At 44.2% G+C, this 12754-nt stretch overlaps 1 protein-coding gene across 4 annotated transcripts in view; it reads right to left on the bottom strand.

The window, feature by feature from the left end:
• The window catches only part of GIGYF2 (GRB10 interacting GYF protein 2), a 164644-nt gene extending 157993 nt beyond the window's left edge, over positions 1 to 6651 (bottom strand). For 2 of the 4 annotated variants that reach the window (XM_025404238.1, XM_025404240.1), the window contains exons 1-3: positions 6564 to 6651; positions 3261 to 3330; positions 372 to 437 (exon numbers count right to left, since the gene is read on the bottom strand). The gene's annotated coding sequence lies outside the window, so the exon portion shown is untranslated. The remainder of the gene's footprint in view (positions 1 to 371; positions 438 to 3260; positions 3331 to 6563) is intronic. The other 2 variants (XM_025404237.1, XM_025404239.1) reach the window with 2 other exon arrangements.
• Positions 6652 to 12754: the final 6103 nt, after the last annotated feature.

Raw genomic sequence — 12754 nt, 5'->3', positions numbered from 1 at the left:
AGCTGGTAGAAAAGTGCTATCTACAAGTACTATGGCTCCTGAAAGCTTCCCAGTTTCTGGTTCACATCCCTCATGAAGTCAACTGCTCTTTGGTTCTTTAGAGTACCCCTGCCTCCAAAGCATTCCTCCTTGTTTCTTGCCAACAAAAAATTATTATGACAATTTAAGACATAAATTCACACCAGGATCAATGCAGAAAGGGTACGTTACTCTTACTGTTCATAAAAGATCTGACAGGCACCAGGGAAGAGGTTTCTACTCACTACCCAAAACCTCAGGAGAAATAATAGGGCAAAAATAACTAAAACCTAAAAGCAGAAATTACCTATTTGCAAAAGCCCTCAGGCTTTGTGCTTCCCTTCCACACTTACCTGTTCAAAAATTCTGCTGGTTCACAGCAGGAGATTTGAGCAGACTTTGTTCAGATCCTTTTAACACTGTAAATAATAAAAATATTAATATAAATCACCCAGCAACCTCTTAGGAAACTTTAAAAGCACAATTTTACATCATGAATATATTCTGCAGAAAATGGCTTCCAAACCTGGTTAAAAGATTAGCTCAGCTGGTGTATTTATAAACTAGATTCCCTAACATCTAAAAGTCTCAGTAGTTCTACAGTGGGAATGAAAACTATGTATTTCTTAACAAAAGTCCCAAGTGATTCTTATGAAGCTGACAAATGAAGACCACCATGGGGTTTCAGGGAAGTGATTATTTGGGGTTTTCATTCAAAACTCCATTATAGGGACTTGGTATTAACTTTTAAAACCTACTGCCAGGCACAGTGGGTCATGCCTATAATCCTAACACTTTGGGAGGACAAGGCAGGTGATCGATTGAGCCCAGGAGTTCAAGACCAGCCTGGGCAACATGGCAAAACCCCATCTCTACAAAAATTAGCTAGGCATGGGGCGCATGCCTGTAGTCCCAGCTACTCGAGAGGCTGAGGTAGGAGGATCACGTGAGCCCAGGGAGGTCAAAGCTGCAGTGAGCTGCAACTGCACCACTGCATTCAGCCTGGGTGACAGAGTGAGACCCTATCTCAAAAAATATATATCTAACAGAAAAACAAAAGCCGCATCACAGCAATATGCATCCTACACAAATAATCACTGAACCCTCAGAAATATGATTATTGCCAAAATGTCCAGGGAGCAAAGCTCCAAGTGTGCTTTCAGTTGCAAAATCACAACCTGCCTTTAATGCTCTGTTGGGGCAGTATCTTAAAAATTCACAAGTTGGTGATATTCCAAGTGACAAGGGGTGAACTTAAGTATAGTATCTTCAAGTAGTTTCTCAGGTAAAATCAAATGATACCTTATTGCTATACAAAGTCAAAGAACAATAATTAACAATTAAAGTTGACAATTCCATTAACTACAGGAAAGCAACTAGGTAGAGAGAGAGAGAGAGAGAGATTTTTTCTTTCTTTTTTTTTTTTTTTTGAGACAGACTCTCGCTCTGTTGCCTTGGCTGGAGTGCAGTGGCACAATCTCAGCTCACTGCAACTTCCACCTCCCAGGTTCAAGCGAGTCTCCTGCCTCAGCCTCCTGAGTAGCTGGGATTACAAGTGTGCACCACCATGCCTGGCTAATTTTTGTATTTTTAGTAGACACAGGGTTTCGCCATGTTGGCCAGGCTGGTCTCGAACTCCTGACATTGAGTGATCCGCCCACCTTGACCTCCCAGAGTGCTGGGATTATAGGCATGAGCCACTGCACCTAGCCAATTATTTTCAAAATGCGGTCTTGCTTTGTTCCCTCAGCTGGAGTGTAGTGGTACAATCAGAGCTCACTGTAGCCTTGACCTCCTGGGCTCAAGCAATCCTCCAGCCTCAGCCTCCTGAGTAGCTGGGACTGTAAGCGTGCACCACCATACTCAGCTAATTTTTTAAAAATCTTTTTTTAGAGATGGGGGTCTCTCTATGTTGCCCTGGCAGGTCTCAAACTCCTGGGCTCAAGTGATCTTCCTACCTCAGCCTCCCAAAGTGCTGGGATTATAGGTGTGAACTACTGCACCCAGCCATAGAAGACTTTATTTATTATCCACTTCTCCTTCTCTTTCTTCCTGCCCTTAAAAAATTACACAATTCAGTGGGTAAAGTTATATGACCTTTGGAAATTATAACATGGCTACTTTTTTTGTAAAATTAAATCAGAGGTGGATGTGACTTTTTCAAATTGCATTCTTGGTGGGGCACAGTGGCCCATGCCTATAATCTCAACACTTTGGGAGACTGAAGCAGGAGTATTACTTTAGACCAGAAGTTTAAGACCAACCTAGGCAACACAGCGAGACCCCATCTCTACAAAAAATATTGGCCAGATGTGGTGGCATGGAACTGTAATCCCAGCCACTTAGGAAGTTGAGGTAGGAGAAAGGCTTGAGCCTGGGAGGTTGAGGTTATAGTGGGCAGTGATTGCACCGCTGCGCTCCAGCCTAGGTGACAGAGCAAGACTCTGTCTTATTTGGAGGGTCTTGCTCCATCACCGAGGCTGGAGCGCAGCGGTGCAATCACGGCTCACTGCAACCTCAACCCTCTAAGAGACAGGGTCTTGCTCTATCATAGGCTGTAGTGAGCCGAGATTAGGCCGCTGCACTGCAGCCTGGGCAACAAAGTGAGATTCCATCTCAAATAATAATAATTAAGGTAACGAAACCCCATAGTTAATAAGAAAATAGAAAATTGTGTTCCTCATTTACTTAAAGTAGGGAAGTATGTAATACTTTGAAATATTTTTATAAAATGAAGTTTGGTCAATTAAGAGAACATTCTTTGTTTTTCAAACCTCTCTCCTCTTTCAACCTCACACAAAACTATAGGCAATTCAATAAACGTATCACTTTACATTCCTACATAATTAATTTAGTATATTTCTCATTCATCTGAGAGCATGAATAAAATGTAAAAACAATATTTGGTCAAGAAACACTGCAATGCTAACTATTAGCAAGTTTATACATGAAATAAAAATCTCTAGTTTTAAAGAGATGTAATTTTTCAAAGCATTAAAAACCAATGGAAACTCTAGAACTTTTTAACCTTATTTTAAACTTCTATTTCTTCCTTTTTCATTTTATATATTTTTCCTTTTATTCTTAAATACTCTCCCATGCAAAAACCATAGGACTTTATCACCATAAAACCCTAGTGGGAGTCAAGCAGTGAAAAAAAGCTTGAGTTCAGACTTTTACAACAATGACCAAACAATATGTCATGGTAATTTAAACTGAAGGAAAATGGACATTTAACTTGCCTCTAAGAGACCTGGGTTAACACCAACATAGGCTGTAGATCCAACCTAATGAGACTGGTCCCACTACAATCTATAAGAAATAGAATAAAACAGAAAGTATGGAAAATTTAATCAGCAGAGGCTAATGGAGAATTGCAAACAAAGTCAGAATTTGAAAATGGCACAAGTCAAAGATTCTACAGAAGGGCAATCATAAAAACAACAGTAGTAATCTTTTTAACCAAAAAGGTTCTCCCAGATAGCAATCACTATCAACAGTTTCATCTTCCAACGTGAAGGTCAACAAAAAGAGAATAGACATATGGAGTATTAAAATGCAGAGTCATGAAAACAAATGAGCTGATACGACATCAAAGACATTATAATTTGGAAATGTCATTTCAAAAACACAACAGAAAAACAAGAGGGAGAAAGGTAATTAGTTAAAACACTACCTCATCACTACCATCACTATGCCTCCCTTTTAGACAAGGAGTTGCATTCACACACTGACCTTGTAATTCCCATCTTCTCATGATTTTGAGGCAAACCTACTCCAAAGTGTTTTTCACATGTGCATCTCACCAGCAAAAGCATTTCAAACCCAAAATATTAAAATTCCTCAGCTGAACTAAAATGACGAGGACATTTATGAAAACTCAGTAAAAAGAATATAGAGATAAGCTGGAAGGAAATCAGAAAATGTTTTTTGCAAAAAAAAAATGTCTATTAAGTATCAGATTAGAGAACTAGTCTGAAAGGTAAAAGTGGAGGAATAAAACTCAGTACACAAAGTTCTACACGTGTAAAATGTAAAGGATATGCACACGAATTAGAGGAAGAGTCTCTGGGCTGGATAGCACAGTATTAAGGGAAATTCTTTACTAACCAGATTAAGGATAATTTGAGTTAATACACTGTTTCCACCTTTCTTCCTGGTTATGTTCCTTAATCATATGTCTAAATGTCAACGGAAAATTTCTCATTTCCCTACATTTGCAAATATCCTGAAATTTCCAAAGATACCCCTTCTTGTAAAGCTATTGCTTTTGAAAAGCACTTTCAAGCAGTTTATCACCAATCTCATTTTAAAACGTTTACTTTTGAGAAAGATAAGAATTAATTTCCTGAAATATTTGAGCATCCTAAATTTTTCCAAATTAGGGGATGGGGAGGGGAATTACGTAGGGGAAGGGGGTTGCATAGGCTGACTGCTGGCCCAAATCTCCAGAATCTGATATCCCTTTCCAAGAATCACAAGAGGTAAGAAAAAAGAATTCAGGAGAGCAAATAATCCATCTCATCTTAGTACCAAAGAGGTAAGTACACACATCTCCCACCAGTCTCCCTCTCACCCTTGCCTCTCGGCCTAGGCTAGCCTCCATGCTTTTCCCAGTCTACTCCTGAGTCGCTCCCAACTAAGTTTTTGTCTCTGGGTCTTCGCTCTTGCTACTCCCTAGCCTAGAGCACTTTTACCCTAGTAAAGCTAAAGAAACAGCACCTTCACCTCTGTTGGGTTTTTCCTCCAGTGTTAGCTTCTCCATGAGGCCTTCTCGGGACACTTAAAATTAACCCCTCCTCAAATCCCTATTATTCTATCTCCCTGACTCATTTTTTTCCTTCACATCGCTTACCACTACATCATGTATTTTACCACTACATCATGTATTTTACCTATCTGTCTAGAAATGAATTCCATACAGACAGGAATTGTTTGGTCTGTTTTGCTCCCAGCACATAACGGTGTAGTAAGTACTCAATAGGGTATCTGTCAAATAAACGCATGTATGAATGAATAAACAAATGAATGGAAGCACATAGTCCCTTCTCCCTCTCCAGCCTCAAGACTCTCAAATGCTTTGTCAGGTATCAAAAAGGCATGAAGCCTTCTCCTTTCTGGTGAATCACTACCATCACCAGTGTATTCATTGATGTTAAATTTCGAAAGAAACACCATGTGACATTTTTCCAGTTACGTGCCACTTTTAAATACTTTTCTAGCGTCCTCTTCTGATGTCAACATCTGATGTAAAAGCAAAGTACATATTCCAGTTTGAGCACACCAGAAACTGCTATACTAACTAGTAAAACACGTAAAATCATCAATGAATAAGAGAAAAGTATTTGTGTTCTAGGCAAAATGGACAAAATTTGTAAGGCCAAAGCTACAAATATTAAAAGGATCAAAATTAAAGTACAGAATGACAAAAATTTTTTTCTAATCTAGGAAGTCATTTGATTCTAAAAAGGAAATACTATATAAGGAAAGAACACCTTCCCCAGACACAACACTGGGAATCAAAACTGCCTTAATCCAAGGTATACAGCACTAGATAGGAAGATGTTCACAGGTTCTGGCCCCATACTCAATTTCTTGCAAGTTAAACTGGAATACTTACCTTTCTTACAGAGACTACGTGTGTTTAAGTGCTTTGACTTGCAGGAAAATGAAAACAACAAAATAAAAAACACAGTACTAGATAACTAACTGCAAAACAACGTTATTGCTTCTCGAATACGATCATACACTCCGCTTCTTTCAGGCCCCCATTCCCTGTTCGCTTGATTTATGTTTCAGTCACAAAACAAGTATTCAGAGTGCTTTTGGAAACTGCTGACACTTAAGGTTAATGCCCATTTCAACCTGATGTGAACATTCGGGTCCCCAAGGCTGCCATGGGCTCTACTTTCCCAGCCTCGGTCCCAAGGTTCCGATCATGGTGGCTCCACCTCGCCTCAGGCCTGGTCCAGACCCAGTACTCTCGCCACGGAAGGAGTCTCCTTCGTCCAGATGCTCCGTGGGGAAAGCAGGAGCGCACCTCCCAGGAGCTAGGTGTGGACAGGAGAGCCGGCAGAAGCAGCTGTCTGGCCGCAGCAGCTGTTAGCGGGGCACCCCGAGGCTGGGCGGGTGGCTGGCCCGGAGAAGCAGGCAGAGGAAGGCGAGCCCTCCGGCTCCGAACAAGCCGGCCTGACACTGCCCACCCCACCACCCTCCTGCCTTGTTCGGCTCCTCTCGCAATGCCAAAAGGCCCTGGCCAAGGGGCTCCTCGGATCCCTGCGGCCGTGACGCGCCAGGGCCCTCAGCGCCCTCAGCGCCCCTCGCCCGAGAGGAGGCTCTCTCCGGCCCTGCACCTGACCTGTCCCGTCGCCTGACGGCCCAAGCCGGCCAGAGCGGCCTGTGGGTGTCCATGCGGCCGGGCCGGCTCAAGCAGGAGAGGCAGGGACACGAGGGCGGACCGGAGGCACAGACGGCCCGGGACGAGGCGCCGGGGCCAGGGCGCGGAGCAGAGCCGAGCAGGGTAGCGACACGGAACGCCTCGTTACCTGCGGTCCGGGACACGGAGTCTCAGAACCCAAGTCAGTCCTCAGCCTCAACAACACAAGATGGCCGACACGTCGCCACGTACGTCACGTGACCGCGCGCTCGCTCCGCCACGCCCCCTGCTCCGCCCCCGCCCCTTCCCGCTTCCCTCCCCACTCTCCAGTCTCCCACGACATCCTTCCTTTCCACCGCCACCCGCCCCTCTGCCCAGACACGCCCCTGCCCGAGACCCGGATGAAAGGTTGGACGAGGGCGGGGTCGCGGCAATGCGCAGGCGCCTGTTGACCCCTTGGCAGCATTTGGGTACCTGCCCTTGAGTTGAGTGGACTTGGTGCCCAGAGTTGGGCCCGGACCAGGCACCCTGTGACTCACTGTCCTGTATGCCCAGAGCCCTTTTGCAGTTCAAAAGCCTCTGCATCACCTACGGACTGGTTTTTCAAATTAGAACTTTTCCACAGCTTTTAGTCCGGCATTTTCCTTCCCAGTTGCCATCCTAGAGCGAATGGGAAAGCCGCAAAAGCTGAAATTCAAACCAGCTTCTCTACTTGTTAACAGTTCTGGTAGAACTGGGAATTCATTCCAGAGTGTTGTACTGGGACAGCTGGGAAGGACTTGAGCGCTCTGATTCCTTCCTAGGACATCTGAGGCTATAGCCCTTTTACCTAGAGATGAACTATTTTGGAATGGACAGATAAAATATAAGACACCCAGCAATATTTGGGGCACACACTGAAAAACTGTTCGTTGTTTTTCTGAAATTCGAATTTAACTGGGCGTCCTGTGTTTGCTAAATCTAGCAACTCTATCCTTAGGCATCCCATTCTTGCCTGTGTCTCCAACTTCTTCCTTCCTACAGGATCCTTCCTGTCAGTTTTAAAGATTACTTTTGTCTCCCGTCTTAAAATGGAATGTTAAAAACTCCAATTCTCAGGCCGGGCGCGGTGGTTCACGCCTGTAATCCCAACACTTTGGGAGACCTAGGCGGGCGGATCACGAGGTCAGGAGATCGAGACCAGACCATCACGGCTAACACGGTGAAACCCCGTCTCTACTGAAAATACAACAACAACAACAACAAAATTAGCTGGGTGTGGCGGCACGCGTCTGCAGTCCCAGGAGAATCGCTTGAACCGGGGAGGCAGAGGTTGCAGTGAGCCGAGATCACGCCACTGCACTCCAGCCTGGCAACAGAGCAAGACTCCGACTAAAACAAAAACAAAAACCTCAAATTCTCGGCCGGGCATGGTGGCTCACGCCTGTAATCCCAGCACTTTCGGAGGCCAATGCGGGCAGATCACCTGAGGTCGGGAGTTTGAGACCAACCTGACCAATATGGAGAAACCCCGTCTCTACGAAAAATACAAAATTAGCCTGGCATGGTGGTGCATGCCTGTAATCCCAGCTACTCGGGTGGTTTAGGCAGGAGAATCGCTTGAACCCCGGAGGCGGAGATTGCGGTGAGCAGAGACCATGCCATTGCACTCCAGCCTGGGCAACAAGAGTGAAAATTCGTCTCAAAACAAAACAAAAAAAACTCCAATTCTCCCTCCTGCGACCCTGTTCCCTTTCAAAGCCAGGTTGCACCAAAGAATTGTTTATATGCACTTTCTCCATTTCTACACCTGGCACGCAATCATCAACCACTCCTAGGTGGCTTCTGTCCTTTCCTATCTGCCTGTTGCTTGCCCTAAGAACACCCCATCCTACAGGTTGATAACTGGAGTCTTTCAGTCCTCATCTTGACTTCGTGTTTCCCTGTCTTCAGTATGATTGACCACTTCCTACTTTATGAAACGCTTTCTTTGTTTTGTTTTGTTTTGTTTTGTTTTGAGACAGAATTTCGCTCTTGTTGCCCAGGCTAGAGTGCAATGGCGCGATCTCTGCTCACTGCAACCTCCGCCTCCCAGGTTCAAGCGATTCTCCTGCCTCAGCCTCTTGAGCAGCTGGGATTACAGGCATGCGCCACCACGCCCGACTAATTTCGTATTTTTGGTAGAGACAGGGTTTCTCCATGTTGGTCAGGCTGGTCTTGAACTCCCGACCTCAGGTGATCCTCCCACCTCGGCCTCCCGAAGTGCTGGGATTACAGGCATGAGCCACCGCACCTGGCGTTCTGAAACACTTTCTTCCCTTGACTTTTATACCCTTACTGTTCAAAGTGGTACAGTAGCATCAACATCATGTGGAGACTTGTTAGAAATACAGAAATTTAAAGGAGCCCTTAACAATCCCATTCTGCAGAATTCTACCCCCATAGCGTGGGAAAACAGAGAGAGATCCCATTTCTAAAAAATAAAAATAAAAAATAATTAGCCAGGCGTGGTGGCATGCACCTGTAGTCCTAGCTACTTGGGAGGCTGAGGATCACCAGCCCAGGAATACAAGGCTGCAGTGAGCTATAATTGTGCCACTGCACTCCAGCCTGGACAAGACCCTGTCTCTAAAACAATCAATCGAAAGAACTCTACCCCATCATCCATGTTGTTCTCCTCTCCTTGATCTTCCCTCTGAACTAAGTGGTCCAAACAGGCCCATGTCAGAAGATTCGTGAGCAAGACATTGTTTTAGCCTTTGCGCATGCTGTTCCATCCTGTTGCAATGCCATTCCCAACACCTACCCCACTTCTCCCCAACCTGCAACTCCTGCCAGTCTGTGTGTTACTGCCTCTGTGCCTCCATTAGACCAAAGAGTTTACCCCTTGAGCTGTTATTTTTAAGGAAAAAAGTAATACTAATACTTGCTATGTGCTGACCACCTCATTAAATGCTTTCCTTGCACTGTCTCTTGTGATCCTAGTAAGAGAGCTATGGAGTGATCCAACAAGGCTTCTGAGAGAAGTGCTTACCGTCTCCGAATCTCAACCAGGATTTCCAAGCCCAGGCTGGCTGATTGCAGAGCCCATGTCCCTAACCAACTTGTCATGCCATCTGTACATTGCCTATACGTATATTATTTTAAATTAAGATATAATTTGCACACAGTAAAATTTAGCATTTTTACTGCGCAGTTCTGCAATTTGAGACAAATATATACAGGTGGCCAGGCATGATGGCTTACACCTGTAATACCAGCACTTTGGGAGGCTGAGACAGTCGGATCACCTGAGTTCAGGAGTTCAAGACCAGCCTGGCCAACATGGAGAAACCCCATCTCTACTAAAAATATCAAAAAACAGTAGCTGGGCGTGGTAATGTAGATCTGTAGTCCCAGCTAGTCGGGAGGCTGAGGTGGGAGGATCACTTGAGCCTGGGAAGCAGAGGTTGCAGTGAACCAAGATTGTGTGCCACTGCACTCCAGCCTGGGTGACAGAGTGAGACCCCGTCTAAAAAAAAGGCTGAAAAAAATCCCTGCTTTTAACCATTGTGCGTGCTGCGTTATTCCATCCAGCAACCACTGCAGCTGGTATTACCCTGACACACAGTAAATGCTCAACAAACACCAATAAAACCCAATCGATTCTTGATTATCTACTCTTTAGGAAGGGGGCTTTTCTTTTCTCTTCTCCTTTTAGTAACTGTCTTTCCAGTGTTTCACTAAATAGTGGTATTAAATTACAACTGTAGACTGATGCATACTTTTGTCAGGGATAATAAAGTTTTAGCTATAGTGCGTCATTGATAGAAACAGAAGTTGAGAATAATAGATCATTTGAGGATGGTAGGAAGGTAAGGAGTTTAATCCAAAACAAGTTTAACTTGTCATAAGCACATAGCTGGGCGTGGTGGCTCACACCTGTAATCCTAGCACTTTGGGAGGCTGAGACAGGAGGATTGCTTGAGCCTGGGAGATCAGGGCTGCAGTGAGCTGGGATCACACTACTGCACTCCACCCTGGGCAGCACAGCAAGATCCTGTCTCAAAAAAAAAAAAAAGACAGCAAGATCCTGTCTCAAAAAAAAATCACCTGTAACATTGTATTTTTCTAAAGATGGCTGCAAGAATATCTTCCATTTGACATACTTCTCTAGCACCTTCGCTATCCTTTCTAGAGGTAAAGTCTAATTCCCAGTTCCTTGGACACTATCACCAATAGAAAGTGGTAGAAGTAAAATGACTTGACTTCAGTGCTAGATCATAAGAGGTGATATGCCTTCCACCTTGCTTCCTGAAACAGTCTTGTTTGAAGCAAAAACAGTTTGGCAGTCCCTGAAGCTGCCTGAAGCACAAACCACACGGAGAGGTCCACGTTGTTGTCCCATCAATAGCCCCAACTGAGGTCCCAGCTGACAGCATCAACAACCAGACGTCTGAGTGAAAAATCTCACCAGATGATCCCAGCCCTGAGCTGTCTAGTCACACCCAGACGTCAAAGCCTAAGACATCAAGAAGCAGGGACAAGTATCCTTACTGTGCCTTCTCTGAATTCCTGATCCACCAAAACCGTGAGCATCATAAAATGGGTGTTATAAGCCACTATGTTTTGGGGTAATTTGTTCACAGCAACAGTAGCTGGAACATCACTGTTATGGATTGAACTGTGTTCCCCATGCTTGGTGCAGATTCTTGCACCTGTAATGCCAGCTACTTGAAAGGCTGAGGCAGGAGATTGCTTGAGACTGGGAGTTCACGACCAGTGTGGGCAACATAGTTAGACCTCATCTCTTAAAAAAAAACAAACAAACAAACAAACAAAAAAAAACAACCAAAGTGTTTTTAGGCCAGGTGCAGTGGCTCACACCTGTAATCCCAGCACTTAGAGAGGCCGAGGTAGGTGGATCACTTGAGGCCAGGAGTTTAAGACCAGCCTGGCCAACATGGAGAAACCCCGTCTCTACTAAAAATACAAAAATTAGCCAGGCATGGTGGTGTGTGCCTGTAATGCCAGCTACTTGGGGGCTGAGACGTGAGAATCTCTTGAACCTGGGAGGTGAAGGTTGCAGTGAGCCGAGATTGTGCCACTGCACTCCAGCCTGGACAACAGAACAAGACTATCTCTAAATAAATAAAGAGAATGTTTTTAAATTGGCCGGGTATGGTGGCACACACCTGTAGTTTCAGCTGCTTGGGAGGTTGAGGTGGAAGGATCTTTTGAATCCTGGAGTTTCATGCGGTAGTGAGCTATGATTATGCCACTGTACTCCAGCTTAGGTGGAAAAAAAAAAAAAAAGGTAATTGTACCAGAGAACTGAACCAACAAAAAAGGCTATGCAGACAATAACTATGAAAAGAAACCCATTTTTATGTTAGAAAAACATTTTTATTATAAACGTAATTGCATATTTTTAATTCTGTTCTCATTTCCAACCTCTGAATGTACAAGACATCAAATCATTTTTTAAAAAAATCTTGTAATACAATAAATGTATCCTTTCAACTAATGTCCCATAATGCATCCCAAAATGTTATTCATTTTTATCTGAGAATTTTCCGTCTTTAGGGTTTCATATTTCTACTATCCCAGAGGGTTCCCACTTGCACATTCAACTGCTCTTCTTGTTTTCTTTGTAGTCAGACATTCCCCTCTCTTTTTAATTTATTTTTAATTTATTAATTTATTTATATTTAAGACAGAGTCTCACTCTGTTGCCCAGGCTGGAGTGCAGTGGCATAATCTTGTCTCACTGCAATCTCAGCCTCCAGGGTTCAAGCAATTCTCCTGCCATGGCTTCCCTAGCAGCTGAGATTACAGGTGTGTGCCACCATGCCTGGCTAATTTTTGTATTTTTAGTAGAGACAGAGTTTCGCCATGTTGGCCAGGCTGGTGTCGAACTCTTGATCTCAGGTGATTCACCCACCTCGGCCTCCCAAACTGTTGGGTTTACACACATGAGCAACCACACCCAGCCCCCTGTCTTTTTTATTAACTGTTATTAACAATTGAGGTGCTGGTGGTGGTAGTAGTAGTCATTGTAGTACTAAAGCAATACATGTTTATGGTTTCATAGTTTTTAGAATTCAAACACATATAAAGGAAAAAATTTAAATCCTTCCCCCCGTAAGACCTATCTAGGACCCTCAGGTTCTTCTTCCATCAATTTCTTGTGTGGTCTCCCCAAAAATGTTGCATGCATTAACAAGTATGGCATTCTCCAGCCGGGTGCGGTGGCTCACGCCTGTAATCCTAGTACTCTGGGAGATCGAGGCGGGTGACTCACCTGAGGTCAGGAGTTCAAGACCAGTCTGATCAATATGATGAAACCCCGTCTCTACTAAAATTACAAAAATTAGCTACGTGTGGTGGCGAGCGCCTGTA

This window comes from Theropithecus gelada, chromosome 12 (genome assembly GCF_003255815.1).
Source record: "Theropithecus gelada isolate Dixy chromosome 12, Tgel_1.0, whole genome shotgun sequence".
NCBI lineage: Eukaryota > Metazoa > Chordata > Mammalia > Primates > Cercopithecidae > Theropithecus > Theropithecus gelada.
The sequence above is the reverse complement of the archived record's forward strand: the minus strand, read 5'-3'. Positions and strand labels throughout refer to the sequence as shown.